Here is a 27621-nt window from a genome sequence, read left to right as displayed (position 1 = left end):
GCAGCATGGGCGGGAAAGGTCACAGCTGGGCTGGGGAGGCTTAGCCTCCCCAAGCCTCTTATACGGGGCGCCTATGCAGCATCAGTGAAAGCGGAGCGCTGCCGACGTTTACCTTCCCTTGCACTCATTGGTTCCCTCAGTGTCCGCCTTCTTCTGACGTCAGAAGAACGCGGGACACTGAGAGAACCAATGAGTGCAAGGGAAGGGAGACGTCGGCAGCGCTTCACTGACGCTGCTGCCGCTGCGACCAGGTAAAAAGATTTAAAGGCCTCGCGGGGCGAGAGTAAGCACCGCGGCGGCGCCCTCCAGAGGTGGGCGCCCCCCTGCGGCGCTTACCCCGCTTACCGCATCGGCACGGCCCTGGGTCCTATCATTCAAAATGCAGGTCTCTGTGCATTCCCTGTAATTAAGTAAATAAATAAATAAGGCAACCGGGACGGACATACTTGTCCTATTTAATTGTTATTATTTTTATCCGGTTTTTGCAGGGCGTCAGTTCTGAGCAATGTGGGGTCAGTCTGCGCGCTCAGTGGCTCGAGAATGACGTCAGAAGCGAAAGACATTCTCCTCTTGTTTTTCAATTAGTTATTACCAGTCGCTGCGTGCATTCGTTCCCCCTGCTTGTTGCAAGTCTTTTAGGTTTAAACATGTGCAAGCCGCTTCCGCTCCCCTTCGGGGAGGCGACGGCACTAATTTAATCATTCCTGGAGGAGGAATTCCTCCTAGGTGAGTCAGAGCCCAGAGAAGGGCAGACAAACCTCCCCAGCTCCAGCAGACGCAACGCAGCCACAGCAGCCACTCTCGACGACTGCTGCGGACTCGGAGCTCCTAAGGCAACGCGGTGACTTTTCAAACCCTTCCGGCCCCGCCTCTTCATTTGCATAGTTTCCGTAGGAACCGCATTCCCGGGCCGTTGATTGGCAGAGGGGCGGGGCTTTTTTTTTTTTTTTACTGGTTGCTCTGCTGTGGATCGTCGAAACTTGTCACCAAGTTGCACCTTGAGCTGGAATTCTCGGACGGTGTCTGTGGATGTCTATTTATTTATTTGTTTTTAGATCTTGCATTTGAAATTCATAATTATTCAGCGCCTGTTAGCAGAAGAGCCTTTTTGAATGGAATATAGGAGCTTGTTTTGCCTGTTGGATTGCTAAGTATCCGTGCTCTGGAGACTACAGCTGGGTAAGTGGATGACACATGCCTGTTTGCTTTAGGTTTCGGTTGCACGATCTCCTCCCAGCATTGCCCTACGTGGGAGCCGCTTGTGGGGCTGTTGATTCTCTTCATGTCTTTGCCTTGTGTATCAGATTCAGATACTCCCAAGATTTTTCTGTAGTGCATGATAGTTCATTATTTCATGGAGGATTACGCGCTGTTGGGCCAAGAGCACTGTGCTGCTCCACCAAACTCCAGCATAAGAATTCAAAGTGCCAGCTCTGTGGGTGCAGGAGGAGTAACTCCACATTGAAGAAAGCTTTCTTCTGTGTCTAGGGAGGGGTAATTGGTGTTGTTTAGCATCCGGCTCTTATTCTATGTACTTAAAAAAAAAACATTTGAATAAAAGGTTTAGAAACTGTCAGCCCTTGTAATGTTGCTAGGTATTGACAAGTTTAGGAAACGCCGAATTTCACAGTATTCAGGGCGCCTTAATCTTACAGTACGAAGTTTGAGAAGGTGCAGCAGTTTCTCGCAGGTTCCCTCTAGTGACAGGTGTTCCTTGAATTCCTTACGTGGAAAGTCCACTGCAGAGCTTGCAACGAGGTTTAAATCTCAGAACCCTCTTACTGTAACTAATGCTATTTGTCAGCACTGTAAGATCAAAACCCACCTGTTGCACCACTGATCACATCTCTCCACGTTCTTCTCAGTCTTCTCTTGGTTAACACCCCAGGAGCACCAAACACCTTCCTTGCTTGATCAGAGCTTTAAAAAGTTGTGGTAGAATTTACTCTAAGCTAAGCCTATCAATGTAATTTTTGACTGGTTTGAGCATAGAGCTGCAGATCTGGAAAGTCGAGTTCTGGCTCTCTGAGCGTCCTATGGAACATTACCTATCCGCCTCTGCTTTAGTTAGTAAACGCTTAAGGGAAGGGACATTCTATCTTGTGAATTGACTTGTGCGTGCACTGTACACCGATATTACGTATATGAAATTATTAGGTGTAAACTGGGAACATTAGGATAGAGGGCTTCAGAAGTCGTTCGGTTTGCCATATTCTGATCTTTGTGCCTAGTATGGTGCATTTTGGAAAGATCAAGCTCCGTGGAAGACGTTCATATTAAGGGTCCACTCCCCAGAACAGGCTATGGGTAGCCTCCTCCTTCCTTGAGCCACTCTGTAGGGGCTACTTGGGTGGCATTTAGGCAACTGATCAGGATGTTATTTTAGCACTGCAGTGGGCCTAAAATTTCAACCCTAATCACTATTATTTGAGTACAGTAATATGTAGTAAATACAGCCAATAAACTTTCAAAAGAAAACCCATCAAAATCCTCTGATCCAACAAGAAGATCCACCCAGACCTAATGCAGCCTACTTTCTAGGTTGCCTGTAGATGATCTACACATAGGGAGGGATCTGAAAAGAACATTTTTCTGTCAGAGGCCTTCTACATCTTGAAAACTTGGTGCAATTAGAACACATCTACCCACACATAATGCTATACTGTTTTTGGTGCCGATTCACAAAAGCCATCACAAAAAAAGTGTCCTTTTGATCCCCGGTAAAAGTTACCAGTTTCTAAATAGCAAGCAATGCTGGAAGTAAATCACATGTAAATGAGCAGCACGTAATTTCAGCAAGCAGCCTGGTAGGAAAAGTGCCTAGCGCATGCGTAGAACAGTAACTCGCAAAGCGTCAATGCTATACCCATACCCAGAGTCCCGTGCGCTATGGACACCCCTCCACAGTGTTCCATGGCAACTTTCACATCCCGGGGCCCTTTATTGGTTTTATGTGCATGTATAGAGAGGTGTGGTAGCCGTGTTAGTCCACTTTTAAAGGTAATCAATAGAAATAAAACAAAACATGGAAAAGAAAATAAGATGATACCTTTTTTTTATTGGACATAACTTAATACATTTCTTGATTAGCTTTCGAAGGTTGCCTTTCTTCGTCAGATCGGAAATAAGCAAATGTTGCATGTATAAAAGCCATGTGTAAAAGCTGTGTATGAAAGCCATGTGGATGCTGTGGATGTACCTCCACAACATGCTACAGACTTTTTTTTTTGGTGTTGTTGTTTCGAGACAACTTCTTTGACACACATATGCAAACATGACAGCAGACTGCTCCGCCGGGGAAACCACCGTCATGCTACTGCAGCTCCTGACCTCCCATTAAAATTTCTCTCGTTAAGGGTGGGCACTCTTTTCTGTACATTGCATGGAATGTGCATTGGAATAAAAATCATCTCGTTGTAATACATCTGTATAGGATTCTCGTTGGCTGCTAAAGCGAACGATAAAAAGCACGCAGAAACCCCTTTCTGCATTTCTTGCTGAATTCCGTGCTCGCTAAACTGGCTAGAACCAGCCAAGATCGCACTTTGCTGGCCCGGCTAGTTTTGTGCATCTGGCTCTTTCTATGGTGATGCTGGTGGGAATTAGAGAAAACAAGTGTCCAGCTTTCCATCTGAGTGTTGTGATCTAAGAACTTTGTCTCCACTTCTAGTGTATGTGAGCGATCTCACCTGCCAAATAGACTGGTGATCTTCCCAATCTTAGGAGGAGGAGGAGAAAGGACTTTGCCCTCTTTAGAAATCTGCTCTCACTTCCCCATTGTTGTTTATTGATGTTAAGTTAGAAATATAAAGATCTGAAAGGATTACAGTGTAACTTAACTCCAAAAAGCCACTTGCCCTTGAAACAGTTAGAGGAAACATTTTGAGCAGCCTGCTGACACAGAATTATCTTTTCATGATTCACATTTGTGATTTGTGATGCATGGTAAAGTCTTGTTTTACCTTTTTCTGCTTCTTCTGTATTAAGAAGCTGTAGTGAAATTCTTTTATGGAAATATTCCAGACCAAGGAAATTTCTTATTGTATTATATTATGTAGGACACACAATTTAAGCAGCTTGTTAGCTTGATGGTCAAGTGCCAGATGCTCTGAAGAGATTTTATCATTTAGGGGTCCTTTTACTAAGGTGCGTTGAAAAGTGGCCTGAGATAGTGTTGACGCGTGCAGAATTATTTTTTAATGCACATATAAAAAAATGCCTTTTTAAAATTTTTGCTGAAAATGGACATGCGGAAAAATGAAAATTGCAGCGCGTCCATTTTGGGTGTGAGACCTTACCACAAGCAATTGACCTAGCGGTAAGGTCTCACACGGTAACCAGGCGGTAATGGTCTATGCGCATCAGAAAATAAAAAGTATTTTCAGACGCGCATAGCAGACGCGTTCCAAAATCGAAATTCCCACAAGGGCACACGGTAACCGGGCGGTGATTCCAATTTGGAGCACATTGGGCGTGCATAGGTGCTTAGTAAAAGGACCCCTCAATCCTTAGAGAAAAAATGTTTAATCCATTTGTTAAAAAAATAACAAAATTAAAAAAAATTTGAGTATTTTGCTGTAAATTTCGCTACCTGCTAAAAGCAAGATTAGTCTTTCCTGCAGTTTCCAAAATAAAGACCTTCACAAAGTTGTAAACAAAGACCAGCTCTGAGCAGTCTTTTACAGCCTGTGTCCTACAACAGACAGGTGTAGATTCGGCAACTCATCAGTTGGGAACAAAGGCTAATGCTGGGCAGACGTCTACAGTCTGTGTCCTGCAAATAGTGAAAGGCAGATGAAGATCAAGACTATGTATTGTATATCCCTTTATTATAGCTATGAGTGAGGGTGCTGCGCTTCTTTAGGAGGAGGGGAAGACATGTTAATGTTGAAATCAGTAAGTTTATTTATTTATGTGGCAGACTGGCCTACTGGTTAGAGCACTGGTCTTGAAATCCACAGGTGGCCGGTTCAAATCCCACTGCTGCTTCTTGTGATCTTAACCCTCCATTATCTCAGGTACAAACTTAGATTGTGAGCTCTCCTGGGACAGAGAAATATCCAGAGTACCTGAATGTAACTCACCTTGAGCTACTACTGAAAAAGGTGTGAGCAAAATATAAATTAATAATCTATATAAATAAAATCCCCCTCAGACATTCTGAATCCCCCTCAGACGTTCTGAAGCTCACCTCTCTCCAACTGTGGCTCCTGACCTAGGCTATTCGGACTCCCGCACTCAGCCACGCCCATCTGCGCCCTAGGCCACGCCCCATCTGGACATAAAAAGCACTCTCAACGTTCCATTGACCACTGACGTCAATGAAGCCAGTTCGTTTGTTCAAAGCTCTGTAGCAGCAGATGTGGGCCCCGCCCTTGCGTCAAACGTAATGACGTTGAGGGCGGAGCACATTCAAGGAGCCAATCAGTAGCCGAAAGCAGGAGAGAGGCCAGGTTCACACTCTCGCACAGGACGAAGAGGGAGGGCGGCAACACGGCGAGCAAATGGCTGTGGCGAGTGTCCAATGTGGAGGAGGCGGGTGAGGGCTCGGGGTCGAGGACCACTGGCGACTCGGAAGCGGGCGGCCGGCCGGGCGGGGGGGGGGGGGAGGAAACACCACTGGCTACGACTCCAGCACAGCCGTCATCCCATTCACTGAAAACAAAAGAAGCAAACCTATGACATGCTTCAGGACGTTTAATACACAGGAGTGGAAGTGACCCAAGCAAGTGTACGGTAAGCAAGGAAGCCCATTGGTTAATCTCTGTTTCAACTCCCCCACGCAGCCGTCATTGCTATACACTCACAAACAAGCAAACCTAGGAGCTGCTGCTTCACATTGTCGTTTTTAAATTGAGGACAAAAGGAGAGGGGACCCAGACAGACCCTGCAACTGGGAGGGGGGACCCTGCAACTGGGAGAAAGGGACGGGGGGAACCCCCCTGGAACTGGGAGGGAGGGGGGAATCCCCCCTGCAACTGCAACTGGGAGACAGACCGGGGGGGGGGGGGGGAGACCCTGGCACATACTCTCATTCTCACACACACACTCGCACCCAGTCTCACTGTCCCTCTGTCACACACACACGCGCACATTCACTCTCTCTCACACACTCACTCTCTCAAACATACACACTCCGAGGAAAACTTTGCTAGCGCCCGTTTCATTTCTGTACGAAATGGACCTTTTTTACTAGTAATAAATAAATGACATTTGTATGCCACATTATCCCAGCAACCTGAGCTCAATGTGGTTAACAATACTGTTGCAAAACTGCATCATATTTAACTGCCTCTATGTGGGTAGCATGATTGCAAACTAGTGTTTAATCATGAATGGCTATAACCTGCACAGAGTGGCAGGTGCAGCTCTGGCTGCCTTGTTAGGCAGAGTGGATGGATCATGCAGGTCTTTATCTACATTCATTTAATGTGTTACTGAGTTACAACCTTCCCTGTCCCTCTACACTAACATATTTGTTAATTATATAGAGGCATTTTTTAGCCTATGGACTCCTGTGAACCCTGGATGTCTGCTGGCAGCCTTTCAGTGTGAGCAGGAAAGTGGAACACAGGTCACGGTTCCAATGATAAGGTGTAGAGAGCAGGGGACACTGTGTGACACTGCATTAAAGCAGCACCACAGCACTCAGACTCCAGAGGTAGGTGTGTGTGTGTGGATAGGCACTATTTGTGATTATATGCTCTGTCGCTTCAAGGTAAAAATAACTCTGAAAACAAATGCTATTTATAGCTCTTTATTTCTGGGATCACACATGCAGAGTAACTCGAGATTACACTGTCGGTGCACATGAGCTCCTTGCTGGCTTCTTGCAATGTTCTTGCATTGGTCAGCCAAGCATGAAGGAGGATCACAAGCCATTGATAAGGGGGGTTCTGCATTAGGCCCAAGGCAGGAAGGGGCATCAAAGCCCACTTGCCTGCTATGTGTCCTTCAGGTTGAGGCAGTCTTGGGGCCCTCGTGGCACGGGGTCCCAGGCAGGGGTGTAGCCAGATCCCAAAGTAGGGGGGGGTCCAGAGCCCAAAATTTTGGCCTGCCTCCCCACCGCTCCCCTCCCCCCTGCATTGTCCAAACACCCACCAGCTGAAGTGTTTGCCTGCCCTGCTTCCCCTCATGTTGTGCATGCTCGATTCAGGGCTGCTGAGAGACTGAACCGGGGGCAGGGCCACTGCCACCCCCCCCAAGTCACCAATCACTACTGCCCCCTGCCGCCCCCCCCCCCCCCCCGATCACTGCCACTGCTGAAATACCTTGGCTGGCAGGGATCCCAGGCCTAGCCAGCAGAAGACGTCTTCTTCCTCCAAACTGCCTGCCCCTGTTTCCTCTTAGGGCGGCTGCTCAGCAGTGGGCAGAAGAGCAGCGTGTCCTCCCCAGCCTCCAAGGGGGGGGGGCCCGGCGCCGGAGTTTTCTCTCTCCTGCTCCTGTCAAGATGTGATCACTTGGGTCCCATCAGGAGCAGGAGAAAGAGAGACCCCAGCGCTGGGCCCCCCTTGGAGGCCCGGGCCTGGGGAATTTTGCTTCCCCGCCCCTCCTCTTGGTGGCCCTGGCTCGATTTTTCATGAAATTGAGCATGCATGTAGTGTTGTGGAGTCCCGCCAGTCAAGGTTTGTAGTGTTGCGGGGGGTTGGGAGAGGGGAGCAGCGGGGAGGCACTTTGAAGTCTGGCCAAAAGAGGAAACCAGCATTAAGTCCTCACAGACAGTATATGCGGAAGAACAAACTAAGGATTACCGCATGGGTAGCACATGGGAAGCAGCACTACTGCTGGGCACAGCCTGACGCCCTGTGGTAGCCTTGTTTTTGGCACAAACCATTTCCTGTTAGAAAAATTTGTTATTTTCTAGTTGGGTGGGGGGGAGTAGGCATTCCTGGCAGTAATCAGGCAGTGCATGGCCATCACTGCGTGCTGCCTGATTACTCTGGGTGGGAGTAGTGCGTGAGCCTTTACAGCCTCCTAAATAGGTGGTGGTAAGGGCTCAGGCAGTAAAATGACTGTGCGCCAGTTAGAAAATTAGCTCATGTCCATTAAGGACCTCAATTTAAAAAAACAGGGTTTTTCCCACCATAGTAAAGAGTGGCCTTGGCGCGTGGCAATCCCACGTGCCCACACTACCGCAGGCCACGTTTTACTGCGACTTAGTAAAAGGGCCCTTAAATGTTCTATACCTCCTTGGACATGGCATTAAAACTCTTGCATTGTGCTGAGCTTGAAAAGTCCCTGCGCACTTCCCTGTATCAGGGCAGAATAACCAATAGCTTTATCACTGTGCTATGAGCTGGTGTCCAGTGTGTGGATTTACACAGCATTGCCATCTGCACAAAACACTTTTCTGCATCATGTGCCCCACTTCACTGTCCACGGAAACTTTCTGCATCGGCCTCTTTTATTTATTTATTTAGATTTTGCTCACACCTTTTTCAGTAGTAGCTCAAGGTGAGCTACGTTCAGGTACACTGGATATTTCTCTGTCCCAGGAGGGCTCACAATCTTAGATTGAGTAGAGAGGTGTGGTAGCCGTGTTAGTCCACTTTTAAAGGTAATCAATACAAATAAAACATGAAAAAGAAAATAAGATGATACCTTTTTTATTGGACATAACTTAGTACATTTTTTGATTAGTTTTCGAAGGTTGCCCTTCTTCGTCAGATCGGAAATAAGCAAATCTTGGTAGATGACAGTATATATAAGTGAGACATCAAGCATTTCAGTGACAATCTAACAGGGTGGGGATGGAGGTGGATGGGTGAGACAGGGGGATATGCATGGAGACAGGAGAGTGACAAACAAAGCAATTTTATGGCTTATAATGGGCTAGAAAGCCCAGATCTCTGTTAAGTCCAGTCTGGTTGGTGTCAAAATATTTAATCATTCTGACTTCAAAGGTCTTATGTTCCTGTATTGTTTTAAAGTTACCTTTCAGGATTCTTACTATGAAATCACTAGTACAGTGTTCTGTTTTTGTAAAGTGTTGCCCCACAGGCGTGGCATCCTGGCTGGCAATGGCGTTTTTCATGTGATGTCTATGTAAGTTAAATCTTGTTTTTAGCATCTGGCTTGTTTCTCCAATATAGCATCCTTGGTCACATTTTTTACACTGGATGATGTATACCACATTGGAAGATAAGCATGTGAAGGATTCCTTGAATGTTTTTCCATTTTATGAATGACTGTGGGGTCCTGTGAGATGTTTTGGCATAGTTTGCAGCTGGATATATTGCAAGGATGTGTGCCATTCTCTTCTTGTTGAGTCTGTGTTGGGAGCTTACTTCTAATTAGCTTGTGTTTTAAGTTGGGTGGCTGTCTGAAAGCTAGCACTGGTGGGGATGGGAATATCTCTTTCAGTAATTCATCCTCCTGGAGTAAACCCTCATGAATTTAACTTGCCTTGAGCTACAACTGAAAAAGACACACAAGATAAATCCAGAATCTCTTCCCCTTCCCCCTATACACCAATTTATCCAGGTTGTACCTACACAATATGCCATTGTGATGGATGCTGGCATTATACAGTTGTGCAGCTCACTTGCAGAGGGTTTGGTTCTGAGTTTATTATTGACAAATGCAGCAGCCTGTAATCCAAAAATGAGGCCCTTTGGAAGAAGGATAACTTTGTAAAAACTATTAAGCAGCAGGCCACCAGAGAGAATGGGTTACCCAGACCTCCATGCCTCTGCTTCCATTCTCATGATGGTCATCCTCTAGTTCCAGCCCTGCAAGCAATGGTGTATAAAGGAGTGGAGGAGTAGCCTAATCGTGCAGTGGGCTGAGAATCTGGAGAAATGGGTTTGATTCCTACTACAGCTCATTGTAACCCCTGGCAAGTCACTTTACCCTCCATTGTCCCGGATAGTGGGCCCACTAGGGAAAGAGAAAGTACCTGACTAAAATATGTAAACCCCTTTGGCTGTATCACAGGAAGGCGGTGTATGACATCCACTACCCTACCCTAGATTTTTGGATTACAAAAATGATAAAGGGGGATGGGATGATTTCCTTATGAGGAAAGCTTAAAGTGGCTAGGGCAGTTCATCTTGGAGAAGAGATAGCTGAGAGGAGATATGATAGAGGTCTATAAAATATTGAATGAACTGGAACAAGAAGAGAGGAATCACTTGTTTACTCTTTCCAAAAATACTAGGTCTAGGAGGCACTGAAGCAACTAAGTAGTAAAACAAACTGGAGAAAATATTTATTCACTCAGTGTGTAGTTAAACTCTGGAATTCGTTGCCAAAGAATGTGTAAAAACAGTTAGCTTAACAGGGTTTAAAACAGGTTTGGATAATTTCATAAAAGAAAAGTCCATAAGCCATTATTAAGATGGACTTGGGCAATCAGCTGGTTATTTCTAGAGTAAGCAGCATAAAATCTGTTTTACTTTTCTGGGATCTTGCCAGGTACTTGTGACCTGAATTGGCCACTGTTGGAAACAGGATACTGGGCTTGATGGACCTTTGGTCTGTTCTAGTATGGCAATGCTTATGTTCTTATGATGCCCAACATCTGTTGTCTCAGGAGTGCTAAATGTTCACTAGTACAATTACCTAAAAGGTGTTAGTTACCTCTCTGGGCTACTAGTGCTTTTAATGAAACTGAGGCTACATGTTTTATGACCTGTTTTTTTTTTCACACTCCCTTAGCTCTGTTGTAAAACACTCAAAGCAACATTTCAGTTCTTTCTCTGGAGTATCTTATTTGAAAACATATCTTCTCAATCTAAGGGTTGCCAGTATTATACTAAAGATTTTTGAGTATTTTTCCTAGTCATTAGTTTGGTTGGAGACTTGGATATACTGGATAGATTCTCAGCTTCTGATGATCAAAGCCAGAATAACATTCAAACTATATATACATTTGTTTTCAAAACTCTATCAAGCTCATTTTCAAAGCACTTAGCCTCCCAAAGTTCCATAGAAACCTATGGAACTTAGCCTCCCAAAGTGCTTTGAAAATATGCCTCTTAATGACTTAACCCCTGATTATTTGCAACCTTTAATTGATCTCCCCCTTCGCAGTGCTCTCCCTGGTTCAAGAGATTATCTAACCCTCTGCTCTATCCCAGTTGCAAAAATGTGATCTACATGTCGGGATTCCCTTAATTCTGTACTGAATGGTGGAATTCCCTCCTGAAATTCATCAGATGGGAACCTAAATATTTGATATTCCGGAAATACCTTAAAGCCTCTCTGTTTAAGCAGTTTCTCACAGATCATCATAATTAATTAAAACCCCTATTGTACAATTATTCCAAATTCTCAGTTCCATTCTAACGTCTCATTTCCAATACTGCCTGGCCTATAAAGGATCTAAGTGGTTTACAATACAATAAAAACAACAATAAGTAACTAGAAAAGAACTCCATAAAGAAAATTTTAAAAAAAGACCTACATATATTCAAAACAAGACCATCCATTCCAATAGAAGAACAGAACACTGAATCCTAAATCCCAGGGTTCCTAATACACTTTGCCATTGTCATCTAATTGAATATTAAAAGCTACCCAATATTAAAAGTTTTAAGAAACACCGTAAACTTAAAAAGTTTCCTCCATTCTAATATACTTTGGTAATCCATTCCACAAGAAAGGGGCTAGCGGCCAAAAGAAAGCCCTTTCTCGTCTTACTACCCAATACACCCTTGATATATGTGGTCATACCATCCAAGAATCTTGCAATGATTGCAACACTCTTCTTGGGGTATAAGGAACAACAAAAGAACCCAAATAAGGCTGATGTAAATAAAAAGCTCTATGGGCCAAACTCAAAATCTTAAAGTTAATTCTATATTTAACTAGAAGCCAATGATAAGGAAGAAACAATGATATAATATGATCACATTTACATAAATTCCCCAGAAGCCTAAGGGCAGCATTTTGTAAAGTCTGCAATCTCTTTAAATTGCCACTAGAAATACCTGCATAAAAAAAAAAACATTACCACAATCTAATTTAGAAACAAATAATGCATGAATTAAAGTATGTAAAATCTTTTCGTCTAATGTTCCACTGTACGAATTTGCTTCAAAGTAAAAAATTCTGGTCTTCACCAAAGCAGATATCTGCTCATCAAAAGAATCTATAATCAATAATTACTCTTAAGTACTTAAAACTATTAACCATAAGGATTGGGATTAGTAGGTGTGAGCGTCCCCTCCTTCCTCTATTAGTAACCATTAGCCTCCATCCAGCCAAATCCAGAAAACATACTGGGCCCATACCAGTACCCTTGAAGGATCTGAGGGATGGAGGGAAAAGTCTCTGATAAGGCTTACCCTCAAGCACTGCTCTATGGCCACCAGGAGTCGCTGTGGCAATGGCAACTCTCCCTCCCCCAGGCCCAAGCGTGTCACCAACACAGCTCTTCTGACTGCTGGCCGCTGTGCTGGACAGGAAACCTGAACACGAATGCTCTTTCAACCCTATTGTTATATGTTATATATAACTCTGACAGCATCCCTGGCACTGCAAAAAGTGAATATAGGAAGCTAGCACAGTTCATTCCAGATGAAAGGCAGAGTTCCACTTTATGAAATCCTGTCCACACACTTAAGGTTCTTACGGCCAATGTAAAACTGCTACATAAAACAAGCCAGATTCTGTTCATTTCAAGGCACAGGGAAGAATGACAGTAGTACAGAAAGACTCTTTTGAAAGCAACGCAAAGGATACTGTTTCAGAGACTGGCTTCATGTATAATTGTATGAGCATAAGCCATGCCAAGTCAGGTCAGACCAAAGATTCACTGAGCCCAGCATCCTGTCTCCAAGGGTGACCATTTGGGTCACTAGGAAGTACCCAGAAATAGGGTCTGAGATCTGAAAGCCAGTGACAGGAGGACAAATGCTCTCCAGCTACTGGGTTCGGCATTTCTTTCTCTGCCAGATAGGTCTGTGGCACTTCCTCATACTCCAATTCACAAATCAGCAGCAGTTACTGGAGACTGGAACCAGAAGAGAAGAAAGGCAAAGGCTGAAGGTGGAGGAGTGGCCTAGTGGTTAGGGTGGTGGACTCTGGTCCTGGGGAACTGAGTTTGATTCCCACTTCAGGCACAGGCAGCTCCTTGTGATTCTGGGCAAGTCACTTAACCCTCCATTGCCCCAGGTACAAATAAGTACCTGTATATGTAAGCCGCATTGAGCCAAAGCGCAGGGTACAAATGTAACAAAAAAAAAAAAAAGGTAGTCAACTGCTATGCTGTTCCTCAGAGCTCACAATTGTAGTCAAAAGCCGCAACCTACCCCAGGTAGACAACTCCCAGCCAGAGTTAGAATGGGATTCTGGGATGGGTTGGGGGTGGGGGAAAGAGAGGAGGCCAGCCAGCCTGGCACTCAATGACTAGTGCTGTGCATTGCCACGGGAAGAACACGGGTTCAACTTCCTGACTAGCACTGCTCTCTAGGCTGAGCAGAAATAAAGATGCTGCAGAGGTGGCATTCAAAGCCTATAGGGAAGGAAATCTTGGTCATTGATTACCAGCAACACCCAGTGTTCAGATATAGCTGGGTTCGGAAGACAGCTGTGGCTTGTGGACCCTGGCCAAAGACTGTCAAAAGAAGAAAAGAAGAGCCATACTGGGTCAGACCAATGGTCCATCTAGATCAGTATCCTGTTTTCCAAACAATGACCAAGCCAGGTCACAAGTATCTGGCAGAAACCCAAATAGCAGCAACATTCTATGCTACCAATCCCAGGGCAAGCAATGGCTTCCCCATGTCTGTCTCACTAGCAAACTGTGGACTTTTCCTCCAGGAACTTTTCCAAACCTTGTTTAAACCCAGCTATGCTAACCGCTGTTACCACATCCTCTGGCAATGAGTCCCAGAGCTTAACTATTCGTTGAGTGAAAAAATACTTCCCCCTATTTGTTTTAAAAGTATTTCCATGTACCTTCACTGAGTGTCCCCTAGCCTTTGTAATTTTTGATAGAATAAAAAATTGATTCACTTCTACTCATTCTACACCACTCAGGATTTTGTAGACCTCAACCAATATCTCCCCTCAGCTGTCTCTTTCGCAAGCTGAAGAGCCCTAACCTCTTCAGCCTTTCCTCATATTAGAGGAGTTCCATCCCCTTTATCATTTTGGTTGCCCTTCTTTAAACCTTTTCTAATTCTGCTATATCTTTGTTGAGATACAGTGACCAGAATTGAACACAATACTCAAGGTGAGGTCACACTATGATGGCAGAAAGCTTTGAAACTGATACAAAATAAGGGGGATGGGGGCACTGCATAGCTGTGAATGAATGCTCATGGTGCTGACAGAGGCACATTCTGATTGAACTGGACATTCAAATAATCAGGAGGAAGCTGCTGAGAAAAAGAACGAGAGAGAGAAAAGAAAAGGACAGGAAATGTTTGTTTATCTATGTCCAATTTTACTATTTTTACTGTTCTGTTGTAATCTGCTTAGAACTGTGACTAAGTGGAATATAAATATTGCTAAATAGATTGTGTTGGCTAACCTATAGGCTACTAGTATTTCTGTGCCAAGCATTCCCCCCACTTACAGTACAAAAACTGATGCAGGATAGCACACATTAAGTAGTATTAAAAGTAAATGAGGATTGGGTATTACCATATACAATATGGAAACAAATGCTTGATGCAAAAAGGTAACAATTTATAGCCATCCATGCAAGAGGTAGTGCTTACCGCAGCTTTTTTAAAAGGGCCCCTTTACTTACTGTATTTAAATATATTGGTGGAGAGAGGGGAGGAGGGATATTAAAAGCGGACACAGGGAACATAGTGGAGGAAAAGAGGACTGTGACCTGAAAAGATCATGAAACCTGAGTGAGTGGAGAGACTCTTGAACTGAATGTGTGCACTCTTTCTCTGAGTTTGCTGTTGAGAAGTGGGTGCAACTAAAGACATTTATTTCTCAGTAGTCCTTGTAGGCAGCTTTATTTTGGTATCTTTCTATAATATATGTTTAAGTTTATTTATTCACTAGTAAAAAAGGCCCGTTTCTTAACGCAATGAAACGGGCGCTAGCAATGTAATGAGTTCCTGCCATTAATGTTTCCACGGTTGTATTCTGAATATAATTGTTGTTTACATGTGTAAGATTTCTTTATATACAATATTTTTTGTGTAAACTGTACTACAATGTGGTAAAAGTTTTCCTTGTTCAGGCCCTTCAATCAGTTTAACAATCACATCAGAAGAGCTCCTTACTCGTGAGAATGCAACATACAGTTGCCCATGTAGAGACTGAGAGTGACAGTGTGTTTTACAGACAGTGTAAGAGAGAGATACACAGAGTGATTGTGTGTGTGTGTGTGTGTGTTCGAGTAACAAAGTGATTAAATATTTGTCTTCCCTTCCGTTCTGTGCACTTGCCTCCACTGATGTTCGTACCTCCCTGTATATGATTGTTTGTTAGTGTTTCAATCCACTCCACTTCCCTCCTCCAAGTTCCGTTCTGTCTGATTGGTTCTTCGTTCCTGTGACGTCGCGTTTGTTTGCTTGGCAACTATGCAGCATTCCATTTCCTCGACATGAGGGCGGGGACAGTGAGAGCCAATGAAACGCTGAACTACAGACTTATGAACCCTACACTGCCACAGTGCCACGGAGTCAGCTTCAGAATGTTGGAGGTGCTTTTTATTATATAGGATAGCCCGCCTTTATCCAAGATGGGTAACAAACCAATGTACATAATCTAAAATACAGAATACAAACTCACTAAAACACAATAAAAAAAACAAAAAACAACAATAAAAAACAGTACAGCACAAAAAAGAGCAGTCCAGATTCATAAAGCATTACAAGTCAACAAAAAAATGTTTCACATCAGCTTGAACGATGCAGAATTCTACTGGGACTTGAGCACCAGGGGTAACTTATTCTATGCCAAAGGTTCAACCGTAGAAAAATTACCAGCTCTGGTGATTTTTAGTTGCAAGTGTTTCAAGTCTAGTACTGACAGCAAGCAACCATCAGATGAGTGCAGTACCCTTAATGGCACATAAAGCTGGAGAATGGTATGCAATTAACAAGAAGTGTCGTGATACAATCCCTGATAACCAATAACAGTCATTTAAACTGAATCGTCTCTGCCACAGACAACCAACACAACTGTCGCAACACTGGAGAAACATGATCGAACCGCAAAAGTCCAAAAACCAATCATTCAGCTGAGTTCTGGATCATTTGCTAAGCTTGTAAACAAGAATTAGACAAGCCCAGATACACAATATTACGGTAATCCAACACACTGAAAATCATAGGCGGTCGGTGGCCCAACTGTTTGGGGAGGCTAAAGGGGGCGGGGTTGTGGGTGGTGCCGGGGGTGGGGCTTACATCCATAATTGTCTGACAACACACAGGAAAAATAAATAAATAAAAGTAAAATAGTCACAATTAATACCTTTAACAATTCAACATCAGATCCTCCAAAATATTATAAAACCACACAATCTTTCCACTGCAAAACACTATACACAAACTTGTGCAAAAACCCACTCATAACCTTACCAAACCATAACAGCACTAATTCCAAGGACAGGACGAGCTACAACCTTATGCATGGAAAGGCAGCACTGTAATTACACCGGGCTCTAAAACACCAGTACACTACCTAGTGGAAAATAAAAAAGGGCTGCAAATACTACATGCTAGCAGAATACTGCACCTTGATCACACATGAAAAACACATGACAACTGATATGACAAAAGGAACTAGAAATCAAAAGATATGAAGGCAAAATATTGAACTGGAAAATTACCTCAAGAAGTCAGACTCGGCATGCAGCAATACTAGGGAAATTGAAACTTACATGCAAAATATCACAGATGCACATTTCCAAAAGCTGACATATTCCAATTAATACATTCTGAATAAAATACTTTTTTCTACCTTTGTTGTCTGATCTATTTGCTTTGGTCCCAGTGTCTTCTGTTTTATGCAGTGTCTTCTTTCCATTTGATATTCTTTCACTCACCATGTCCACCATCCTCCTGTGTCCTTATGCGTTCTGTCTAGCATCTGTGGCACCCTGTCCCTATCCTTCCTCCAGTTGCAGCATCTGCCCTCAAAGCGTTCCGATCCAGTCCTTAAATTCAGCATTTCTCCTCACTCCCCTCCCCTCCATTCATCCATCCATGTCCAGCAACTCTCCTCCCTCCCCTGCCCTCCATCCATATCTAGCAAATCTCCTCTCTCCCCTGATCCCTCCATCCTTCCATATCTAGCAATTCTCCTCTCTCCTCTGCCCTCCCCTACATGTCCAGTGATTTCTCTTCTCTCCCCTGTCCCGTCTACCCCCTCTCTCCTCATCCTTCCATTCATTTTCCCTCTTTATCTCCCCATCCTTCTGTTTTCCTCTTCTCTCTTTCTCTCCATATCCTTCCATACGTCTACCCCCCTCTCTCCCGATCCATCCAGTATCTCTCTCTCTATTCCCTTCCTTCGATCCAGTGTCTCTCTCTCTATCCCCTTCCTTCCATCCAGTGTCTCTCCCTCTCTCTCTACTCTTTTCCATTCATCATGCCCCCTCTCTCTCCCCATCCTTCAATGTTTCTCCTGCTGTTAGTTTCTCTCCCTACCCTTCCTTCCAGCGTCTTCCCTCTTTCACCTCCCCCCCCCCACTTTCTCCTCATTTTCAGCAGCTTTTCCCTTTCTCCAGGACTCCAGCCCTTCTCCATGTCCCCTCCTTCTCTCCCCATCATACCTGCCTAGTGCCTCCTGATCACCCTTCCACCAGGTATTAAATTGTTGGCCACTGCTGCTTCTCCTCTGCAGCAGCAGCGCCCCGACAAAAAAAAAAAGTAACACGCGTTACTTACATGCCCCTAAAGCAGGAATCAGCTGGGAGACACCACGCAGCTGCAACCGCATTGGAGGAGCGTTGGGCAGGAACTGCACCGGAGAGGGGCCGGCCCGCACATGAGAACTGCAAATAGTAGCAGCTTTCCTTCAAGCATGGGCTGCCGGCACTGCAACCGCTCCTCTCCGTCCCCGGAGCAGAGCAGGAAGTCGATGTTAACTTCCTGCTCCTCCAGGGGCAGAGAGAGGAGCGGTTGCAGCGCAGACAGCCCATGCTTGAAGGCTGCTACGGCCCCGCTCTTGCCTCTTTACATTTTTTGTTTTGTGGCGCGACTCGCGCTGAAGAGGATAAGCAGAGACTTTCCCGCTTTGGTGGGAGTGCGGGAGTCTCCCGACTTCGCAGGTCTGGGTTTGTGTTGGGTGGAGGGAAAGTGGCTACGTTTCGGGGGGGGGGGGGGCAATGCCCATGGGCGGGGAAGTTCACACAGCTGGGCTGGGGAGGCTTAGCTTCCCCAAGCCTCTTATACGGGGTGCCTATGCTGAAAATCATAACTTGTACCACCTTGCAAAAATCAGTCCTAGGCAACAAAGGCTTGAGCTTACTTAATAAGCATAATCTAAAATATGAGTTGCTAACCACTGCCTGAATTTGAGGCTTAAAGGGGGAAATGGGACTTGAAATACCGCCGTTCTGAGGTTTTTGCAGCTACATTCAAAGTGGTTTACATATATTCAGGTACTTATTTTGTACCAGGGGCAATGGAGGGTTAAGTGACTTGCCCATGCACTTACCACTAGGCTACTCCTAAAGGAGAAAGAAGTGTCCAAAACAACTCCCAGAGTTTCAGGTGATGGAAGAGGAACTCTCTGCCAAAAAAATGGTGGAAGGAAGATCAGTGGATGCTCTAGAAGAAACAAACAACTGAACACTTCACTTTAACTGCAAACTATTGGTATTCATCCTTCAAACACTCCCTGGACCTTCTGCATTGCGGCTGTTATAGAAGACTTAACTGGGTCAAAGAACTGTATATCATACAATAATAATACTTTATTTTTATAGTGCTACTGGATGCATACAGTGCCAGATACAATCTCTCTCCTTGTCCCAAAGAGCTTACAGTTAATAACTGTTAACCAGTTAACAGTTATTTATTTTTTTAATTCTATGTACTGCATTCCTAGATTAACTATTCAAAGCAGTTCACAGATTTATACATATGAAGGTGTACCAGGTGTACAATTATACTTCAGCCAACTCCATTGAAAGTTTAAAAATTATTGATCAAACCTTTGCAGTTTGTTTCTGTTCCTATTAATTTGCATGAAGCACCTGCCCCGTGCCACCCTGGACTCAGGTGCTGTTCACCTGCAGCCTTCCTTGACAGAGCTCTAGCTCCGACCAATTGTTCATTCTCATACCTGCTCTGGCCTGCTTCACTGGTCATTCATTCTGCCCAGGTCATGGCTGACTTTTACGCTTTGCTGAAAAGCAGGAGGAGGATGTTGGTGCTGTATTGAGGAGCACGGTTTGCTCTTTTCAGCTCTGTTGCTACAGGAGCAGTTAGGGTGTAAGCAGAAGATAGCTCAAGTTCAAACATGCTCTGGTGCATCTTCATTGTTCATCGGTAATTAGCTGTCAGTCCTATTTAGTGCCGGTGATGTCATAGCAAAACTGCTGGCACCCACGGGTCAGAGCCATTTTTTTGCTGGGTTCCTCCTGTTTCTTTGGAACAGATTTAAGGTTGGGACAGCAAGCGTAGAAAAAGCCTGCCAAGTCAGGTATGTAGGCACAATTTTCAAATGCTAAGGGCATTCAAGACCATACAGATAAACCCTCAACCTTGAGATTAGTGAAGCAGGCTGAGAACCAGGGAACTCAGAATTGAAATCCTGCTTCTCCCACTGATAATCTTGCCAGGAAGTTTGGGCTAGATTAGCTAAAAGACATTTATATTTACAGTGGGGGAAATAAGTATTTGATCCCTTGCTGATTTTGTAAGTTTGCCCACTGACAAAGACATGAGCAGCCCATAATTGAAGGGTAGGTTATTGGTAACAGTGAGAGATAGCACATCACAAATTAAATCCGGAAAATCACATTGTGGAAAGTATATGAATTTATTTGCATTCTGCAGAGGGAAATAAGTATTTGATCCCCCACCAACCAGTAAGAGATCTGGCCCCTACAGACCAGGTAGATGCTCCAAATCAACTCGTTACCTGCATGACAGACAGCTGTCGGCAATGGTCACCTGTATGAAAGACACCTGTCCACAGACTCAGTGAATCAGTCAGACTCTAACCTCTACAAAATGGCCAAGAGCAAGGAGCTGTCTAAGGATGTCAGGGACAAGATCATACACCTGCACAAGGCTGGAATGGGCTACAAAACCATCAGTAAGACGCTGGGCGAGAAGGAGACAACTGTTGGTGCCATAGTAAGAAAATGGAAGAAGTACAAAATGACTGTCAATCGACAAAGATCTGGGGCTCCACGCAAAATCTCACCTCGTGGGGTATCCTTGATCATGAGGAAGGTTAGAAATCAGCCTACAACTACAAGGGGGGAACTTGTCAATGATCTCAAGGCAGCTGGGACCACTGTCACCACGAAAACCATTGGTAACACATTACGACATAACGGATTGCAATCCTGCAGTGCCCGCAAGGTCCCCCTGCTCCGGAAGGCACATGTGACGGCCCGTCTGAAGTTTGCCAGTGAACACCTGGATGATGCCGAGAGTGATTGGGAGAAGGTGCTGTGGTCAGATGAGACAAAAATTGAGCTCTTTGGCATGAACTCAACTCGCCGTGTTTGGAGGAAGAGAAATGCTGCCTATGACCCAAAGAACACCGTCCCCACTGTCAAGCATGGAGGCGGAAATGTTATGTTTTGGGGGTGTTTCTCTGCTAAGGGCACAGGACTACTTCACCGCATCAATGGGAGAATGGATGGGGCCATGTACCGTACAATTCTGAGTGACAACCTCCTTCCCTCCGCCAGGGCCTTAAAAATGGGTCGTGGCTGGGTCTTCCAGCACGACAATGACCCAAAACATACAGCCAAGGCAACAAAGGAGTGGCTCAGGAAGAAGCACATTAGGGTCATGGAGTGGCCTAGCCAGTCACCAGACCTTAATCCCATTGAAAACTTATGGAGGGAGCTGAAGCTGCGAGTTGCCAAGCGACAGCCCAGAACTCTTAATGATTTAGAGATGATCTGCAAAGAGGAGTGGACCAAAATTCCTCCTGACATGTGTGCAAACCTCATCATCAACTACAGAAGACGTCTGACCGCTGTGCTTGCCAACAAGGGTTTTGCCACCAAGTATTAGGTCTTGTTTGCCAGAGGGATCAAATACTTATTTCCCTCTGCAGAATGCAAATAAATTCATATACTTTCCACAATGTGATTTTCCGGATTTAATTTGTGATGTGCTATCTCTCACTGTTACCAATAACCTACCCTTCAATTATGGGCTGCTCATGTCTTTGTCAGTGGGCAAACTTACAAAATCAGCAAGGGATCAAATACTTATTTCCCCCACTGTATTAAATTCTTGATTATACTGCCTTTCTGCGGTACAACAAAAGCAGTTTACATATAGGAACTTCCTCTGTCCCTAGTGAGCTCACAATCTAGAGTTTTGTACCTGTGTTACGGTGCACTAACACACATTAATATATGTTTATTTTATTTACTTGGGTTTTGTTCACATCTTTTTCAGTAGTAGCTTAAGGTGAGTTACATTCAGGTACACTAGGTATTTTGAAGAACTCAGAGGGCTTATAATCTAATTTGTACCTGAGGCAATGGAGGGTAAAGGGACCCTTTCACTAAAGGGTTATGCTGCACGCCAATCCGCAACTACCGCCAGGCTACTGCAGGAGCCCGGCGGTAATTCCTACCCCCAGCACACGCCAGTTTGGGCGCTACAAAGCTATTTTCAATTTTATAGCACCGGTGCTTACCCAGAGGTAATCTACCTGGTTAGCGTGGGAGCCCTTACCACCACCTAAATGGGTGGACGGTAAGTGCTCCCCCCCAAAATGGTCGCGTGGCAAGTGGTTCACTTTACCGCATGGCCATTTCTTTTCCCGAAAAACAGGTAGCCTTTTACCCACTGCGGAAAAAGGGGGCCTTAGTGCGCATCAAAAACATGCGCTGACGCTAGCGCAGGCCCCTTTTTACCGCAGCTTAGTAAAAGGACCCCTAAGTGTCTTGCCCAAGGTTACAGGAAGCAGCACTGGGATTGGATAGTGAGCTCAGTGCTCTAACCATTGTTTTGCAGTGAGACCCTTTTTACTAATAACACACCTTAACAGCATTACTTTGAGCTAATGAGGTAGCACATTTTTTTAGTACGTCTACCCTTAGATCGTAAACCCTCTGGAACCATGGAAATACCTACCTCTTACACCTTTTTGTAACTTGCCTCAAGCTTGCATTTGGAAAGGTGAATATTTAAATCTTAAATCCAAACCATCACGTTTCATAGAGAGCTGTCATGAAAGGGCCTTTGAAGATCATTCTCAGAATATTCTTCTGCCACTCAGGGTCTTTTTATGAGAAACTCGCACACATTTTTATAATCCTGCATTCTTGATTGCTAAAAAAGCTTTTAATATACAATGACAGGATATCCAGTTGTAAGTACTTAAGTATTTAAGTATTGCCATACTGGGAGAGACCGAAGGGCCATCAAGCCCAGCATCCTGTTTCCAACAGCGGCTGATCCAGGTCACAAGTACCTGGCAAGATCCCAAAAAAGTACAATACATTTTATGCTGCTTATCCTAGAAATATAGCAAAGTATTCAAACAAACATGAATACAAGTATGTTTTTACTTTTTTTGTTTTTTCTGTATATAAAGTGGAGTAGTCTCATATATATAACACGAAAGTAGTGATTTTCTCACTCAGTAACTGAGTGTGTCATACGTGTATATGGTCTAATCATTGACTTGACCTCCACCAGCCTTTCCTATTAACTTGCTTATAACTTAAATTAGTACATCTCTCTTTATCCAATCGTGATCAACAAAGTTTATGCAACACTTAACTTGAGCAGGTTGGTGCGCTCAAAACCCCGACAGGTCCCCGTTTCGTACTAACTTTGTCAAGGGGGAGTCACCAATTCTATTGTACAAGAAAGAGATGAAACTTGTGATTACTTCCAGAGAATCTCTAAAAAACATATTGGTTATATTATTACTTGCATTCATTTAAAATCGCTAGTGGCTTACCCGGTAGCTGCCTCAAGTGCATGTGTAGCGTTGCTTTGCCTGACTTAAGATGGCGTTGGCGTCTTTTTATTGATGAGAAGCCGCGCCAGCTGATTGAAAGACGTCATGAGACAAAACTTCAAAAACAGTCATCAGCGGGGACTTTTGCCTCCAACAGTTGCCAATGACGAATCTATGGATGTTGTGAGCGTGTTAGAAAAAAACCTTGCCTATATAACCGTGATTTATTGGAAAAATGTTATTGATTGGAAAGGATTGAAAAATTGAAAAAAGTTATTTTATTAGAAAAAACAACTCCACTGAATATATGTGTTCAGACCCTTCGGCTCTATTCGTGTCCAATGTAAAAATCCAAAATGTTTCACGTTGTAAGATCTTTCTGTTTAAATCACCGCCTCTCGTAGAAGGGATTATTTGTTCAATTACCATACATCTCAGGTCTTCTTTAGTGTGTTTTTCGGACATCCAATGTTGGACCATAGGTGCTCCAAGATTTTGGGCCAAAATCCGTGAACGATGTTCAATGAGTCTCTCATGTAAGGACCTAATCGATTTACCAATGTAATATTTCTCACAAGGGCATTTGATATAATAAATAATGCCCACAGAACGACATGTGGTTCTGTGCTTCAATGTATATGTTCTGCCATTGCAGAAAAAATCTGAACCTTCAATAGTCGTGGGGCATGTTTTGCATCGGGATTTCATGCACTTGAAATGACCTGGAATGACAATATTGTCGATTGGAACAGTTGGTAAAACAGCAGGACTTAGGATTTCTTTAAGATTTTTAGAACGTGAAAACGCAGTCCTAATATTGAAGTTTGAAAACACTGGATGTGATTTAATAATGTCCCAGTGGCGTCTAATGATGGCTGCAGTGGCCTCACCGCCAGGAGTATATCTTGTGACAAAGGTCATAATTTGTTCATCGTGTTGTGTACGTTGTAAAGGTTGAAGCAACCAGTCTCTGCTGTTGTGTTTTGCCCTAGTGTATGCTCGCTTTATTATTTTACGTGGATAATTTCTCTGCAGTAATTTAGCACCAAAGGTCTCTGAATGTGCTTTGTAATCAACATCTGTAGTACAAATCCGTTTGAATCGAAGAAATTGCGAAAAAGGAAGACTTTGCCTTAATGCCTTGGGATGGCAGCTTCTATATTCCAAAAAAGTGTTGCGGTCAGTGCTCTTGACAAATACATTCGTAGTGAATTGTTTCTCAAATAGGTGGATCTCTACGTCCAAAAAATGGATCTTTGATTCTGACCAGGTTAAAGTGAATTGAATCCTAGAAAGGCATTGATTCAACCAACGATGGAATGTCTGTAATTGCTCAACATTGCCATACCAGACAATGAATATATCGTCGATGTACCGTCTCCATATCCCTAACTGATCTTTAAAGGGGGATCTTGTCAATCATTTCTCTTCGAACTGTGCCATATATAGGTTGGCTAGAGTGGGGGCGAATGTCGCTCCCATAGCCACTCCAGATTTTTGTTTATATAAATCATCTTGAAAGCAAAAAAAGTTGTTACATAATGCTATTTCTGCCAGTTTACACAGAAAGTCAGTGGGGACCTGATGTGGACTAGGACGGTTTTTCAAGGTTTCCCCTTCCAACAGCTCGTTTTGGGGAATCATAGTGTATAAAGATTTTATGTCAAAGGTTGCCATTACGATAGGAGATTTTGGAAGCTGTATGTTCTGTAAAATGTTGAGAAAATGTGTAGTATCTTTAATGTATGTGGGAGTCTTTTTCACAAAATCTTGTAAAAACGTGTCTACATATTCAGATAATGGTTCCTAGAAATAAGCAGTGGATTTTCCCCAATTCCATTTTAATAATGGTCTATGGACTTTTCCTTTAGGAAGACAGCCAAACCTTTTTAAACCCTGCAAAGCTAACTGCTTTTACTACATTCTCTGGCAATGAATTCCAGAGTTTAATTACACGTTGTGTGAAGAAAACGTTTCTCCGATTCATTGCATGCCCCCTAGCCGTAGTATTTTTGGAAAGAGTAAACAATCGATTCACATATACCCGTTCCATTCCACTCATTATTTTATAGACCTCTATCATATCTCCCCTCAGCTGTCTTTTCTCCAGACTGAAGAACCCTAGCCGCTTTAGCCTTTCCTCATAGGGAAGTAGTCACATCCAGATAAAGTACCTGGTGAACTTTAGGGCATGTATTTGGACAGCCTGCTTTAACCAGTTAACAGTTATTTAGTTTTTAATTCTATATATTGCATTCCTAGATTAACCATTCAAAGTGGTTTACAGATTTATAAACATGAAGGTGTACCAGGTGTACAATTACACTTTAGCCAACTCCATTGAAAGTTAAAAAAATTATTGATCAAACAAAATGTAATCACTGCACTGGGGAAAATTTGAAAATATAAGACTTGTAGATTGATCTCCCAATATTATAAATCTTCTTGTGGACGCCTACAGTTAGTCCAATCTATCGCAGCAAAATTCCTCCATAATGCCCATTGTTTTGACCATGTCATCCTCCTTAGTATATAAATCACGGCTTCCCACTGCCCCTTTCTATCTCAACAAACTTCTCATTACCAACTCACCCCTCCAATGCTTCACATCTGCTGATAACAACCTACTTATTCTACCCCCACCTTCTGTCCTCCTTCTCAACACCACTTTCAGTTATCTGGGCCCCAGACTCTGGAACGACCTTCCACACCATGTCTGTGATCAACCTACCATCCCCCCTTTCATGCAGGCTTTGAAGATTACCTCTTTGTCCACATCCTAGTTTCTTCATATTACTGTCACAACGTAGTCCTGTTTACCCCTACTCCCTTTCCCTCTTGTACTACCCCCTCTCCACTCTGCTAGCCTGGGCCTTCTGCCCTCACCTCTCTTGATAAATGTTAATTATTTGTAAACTGCTTTAAAGCCTATGCTCAGGCCCTCTGCGGTATATCAAACGTATGGAAATAAATACTTTTGGGAGGTGATTTTTGAAGACTTATTGGGACCGTTTATATCTGCAAATGGCAGATTTACCATGTAAATCAGCCTGTGTGTAAGTAATGATTTTAGTAAGATTTAATAAGATGTAAAGGAGGTTTGTTCTGGGCTTGGTTTGGGTAGTGCATTAAAGTACATATATATGTGTATTGTGCCTTTTAGAATGGCTATACACATGTCCCTTGAAAAATTTCCCTATCAGCATTTGTTTCAAGTCATGCATAACTTCTTAATAATTTTGACCTGAGTTTTGGAGGAGTGCTCAAGAGATAAAATGTGCTTACTTTTTTGCCATTGAAAATTACCTCCTTTTGCCAAAAAATTGCAATTCAGAGCTGAACTCCTTAATCAGCTTCCTATGGACATTCAGGTATACAAAATCCATCACACGTGTAAGTAGCAAAATCATGTCTGATGTTTTATGTCTATGTAACTACCTACGCATACAAACCTCCAGTGATGTTGATGTTGTATGAAATGGCATCTCCTCTTCTGTACCTGTAGTGCCAAATAACTGTGCTTCTTTGATGGCACTATACCAGGGGCAGACTGCCAATTCTGGCAACTGGGCAGTGCCTGAGGGCCCGCCCAGAGGCTCTGCTCGGTCGCCTGCCTCCACCGCAAACTACAGCCTCTCTGGGGCCCTGGTGGTCTAGTGGCTGCTGCTGCTATTCTCAGCAGTGCTGCCATGTTTTAAAAATGGCTGCCGAGACTCCCTGTGACAGTCTTGCGAGACTGCTGCAGGAAGTTTTGGCAGCCATTTTGAAAAGATGGTGCCGGGCAGAGTAGTGGAAGCAGGCGGGCAGTAAAGAGTGGGGTTCTTTCCTGCCCCCCCCCCCCCCCGAAGAAGCCACAAGACCACCAAGGCCCTTCAAGGTGGGGGGTGGTAGTGTGGGGGGGGGGGGCAGAGGTAGTGTGTGTGTGTGGGGGGGGGGGGGTGGTAGTGTGAGTGGGGTGTGGGGGGGGCAGAGTACTCTCAGTCCGCCCCTGCACTGTACTGACTTTAAAAACTACTAGTGTCATTTTCAACATATGAATCTAAAGAGCGTCTGTGAGTACTGTTTCATGGAAGTCATTTAGACAATGTCAAGATAAGCAACTTTTGATTTTGGATCCAGTTCTACTGCAGGAAAATATAGAAGCAAGGCAGTCTGATTCAATATCTACTTTTTCATGGTTAGAATTTGTGATTATTCCTAAAACTGAAGAGTAGCAAAGCATGTGGAAATTTGGAGAGAGGATTCAACTTTGTGAGCAGGCGACAGGGAAGGTTCAAAGTGAAATGTTTTCATTGCAGTCTTCTCTGGTGTCTGTTACAGATGTTTGAATTTTCACTTTCACAGAAACATGAAACTATGGAAAATGTATTGAAAAGGAGGAATGTTTGAGTTATATGAAACAAATATTGGGAATTCCAAAGTATGCATTGCCACCTTTAGCATCTGCTTGTTATTTATTGGGTAAACCAGCAATGGAAAAGTCTGATTTAATGAGAAAGAAGTATTATAAGACTGATAATATCAGTACATTAGATATGTCAGCTAGTTTGTTACCAGAAAATATGAGGTTTGGGACTTTAT

General features: G+C 43.8%; 1 protein-coding gene across 2 annotated transcripts in view; it reads left to right on the top strand.

Moving 5' to 3' along the window:
- Positions 1-955: 955 nt before the first annotated feature.
- The window catches only part of RHBDF1 (rhomboid 5 homolog 1), a 224058-nt gene continuing 197392 nt past the window's right edge, over positions 956-27621 (top strand). The window contains exon 1 of one of the 2 annotated variants that reach the window (XM_030212218.1): positions 956-1179. The gene's annotated coding sequence lies outside the window, so the exon portion shown is untranslated. The remainder of the gene's footprint in view (positions 1180-27621) is intronic. The other variant, XM_030212219.1, reaches the window with a different exon arrangement.

Source organism: Microcaecilia unicolor, chromosome 8 (assembly GCF_901765095.1).
Source record: "Microcaecilia unicolor chromosome 8, aMicUni1.1, whole genome shotgun sequence".
In the NCBI taxonomy this organism is placed as follows: Eukaryota; Metazoa; Chordata; class Amphibia; order Gymnophiona; family Siphonopidae; genus Microcaecilia; species Microcaecilia unicolor.
This window is presented reverse-complemented; position numbering and strand designations above follow the sequence as displayed.